Genomic DNA, 2,132 nt, shown 5'->3' on the forward strand with positions numbered 1-2,132 from the left:
TAGGTCAAGCCAAGGTGGAAGAAGGCAGTATCTTCTTGGGAAATAGTTAATAGTAATTATTCCCACGGTTTCTTACAGTGTGGTGCACTTGCGGGAGGCTCTCTGGAGGTTCAACACGATGTTACAGTTCAAGCACCCTTTTGTGGTGCGAGCGTGTGAGGTGGGTGTTCATGTGTGGGGTGTGAGTGTGTGGGCGAAGGGTGAGTGTGAAAATAATAATAATAATAATAATAATCAGAGCAACTCATTAGGCTACATTAAGTAAACATAATGGGCCCACCCTGAATGTGTCTTATCCACACCATCCATCCAAATTTTCAGATCATTTTAAGTCATGACCCAAAATGGAATCATATACAAAGCTAAGTGGACCACACCACAAGAAACAGTCGTAATAATGAAGTTTACTGTTGAAAACTTCTTATGGCCTACAGTAACATTTATTTGTCATCTAATCTGTTCATAAGGTCACGGATGAAGGGAAAATATAAATATAAGCTAGATCCAAAACTTCGGTGGCCCCAAGAAGTTTTTAACGGTAGTATGTTCCTTTCATACTATTTACTATGGCATGGTCCACTTGAGATTTAGATATGCTTCGATTTTGGTCTGATGCCCTAAAATAATCAGATAAAACTGATGGATGGCATGGATAAGACACATATGTAACAGTGGGCCCCACAGTTTACTCTTTTCCCTATTAGTACCTATCTGCTTCCCCTCTCGTTAGGTCACACCCAATCCGCGTCCTACAAAAAGGACAAAAATGTAAACCTGCCTCGGCTGTCTATATCATCCTTTTAACCTACAGTTAGACAGGATATCATTCGTTTCTTTTCTTTCTTAGCTTTTTTTTTTCATTTCTACAGGTCCCCAGGAGTGAAGAGGAAGACTTGCTGCAGACGTCCATCTTCCACCACTGCCAATAATGGAAGTCGAGGAAGGTATGCTTCAATATTACCATTATCCTTATGGACGGTGAGAAAATGGGACCAGTTTACAAGCTTTTCCAAATGTGTCGATGCGTGCAAGCCCACTATATGTGTATGTGGAAGCCAAATCGTGCATCTGATATGCTACCTCTGTTACTATTGTGTTGTGAATTCCAACTCGATCCATGGCAGCACCAAATGGAGCAACGGAGGACATTGGGGAGGTTGATACCTACCATATAGACCTTTAAATGGAATATGGTGTCTATCATGTAATGCATACACCATTCAACCCATTCATCAAGTGTGAACCATCAGGATGAAAGGACACCAAAACGCAGACCATTCAAAAACTCATGCGGACTATGAATATATAGGCATTAAGTGTGATTTCACATTACTCCCTTCGTTTGTGCGTCATTTAAATTTTGGATCTGACGAGTACTTAGATACACCATTATCGTAAGGTGAAGAAGCAGATGTAACACTGTTTGGATCCCACATATGCGTCACTGTTGGCCCCACGCAGCTTGGAAGCAGAAAAAAAAAAACCTCAAACTAGACTCAGATTGGAATCGCGACTGAGTTGATTAGGCTGTTCGACCATGACGACCAACAGCCGTTGGAGCATTTTCTTACAAGATATTCTCGTAACCACCATTAAAGCCATCATGGCCGACTCATCTTAGGAGAAATTATATCTTAGGAGACAAAGATAGAAGATTTCAAGGTCCCATGATTCAAGAAAACCAAGTGGAGAAGGAAAGAAGCTAAAAGAACAAGTGCAGAACTCACGTTGAATGTATCATTGATCACCATTCGATGACATCGAAGCTATTGCTCTATGACATCGAAAACACATCGATGACATTGAATTTATGGATAAAAATTGAGTTAGTCGCTGGACAAATTGAAGACAATTCTCGATGGCTCGAGGACTAGTTCGATGACTCGAAGCTCTACTCGATGGCATCGAAGACAGCTCGATGATATCGAATTTTCTATGGATTTTCATCCAAACTCGCCGGACACATTGGACACTATTTTGATTACTCGAAGTTCTCCTTGATGACATCGAGGGCCCGCTTGATGGCTCGAAGACCCATTTGATGGCATCGAATTTTTCGGGAATTATTGGAAAAGATTGTTGCATTGTTTTCGACGCATTCTCAATTCCTCGAACAACACTCAATGACATCG

This window comes from Magnolia sinica, chromosome 5 (genome assembly GCF_029962835.1).
Source record: "Magnolia sinica isolate HGM2019 chromosome 5, MsV1, whole genome shotgun sequence".
NCBI lineage: Eukaryota > Viridiplantae > Streptophyta > Magnoliopsida > Magnoliales > Magnoliaceae > Magnolia > Magnolia sinica.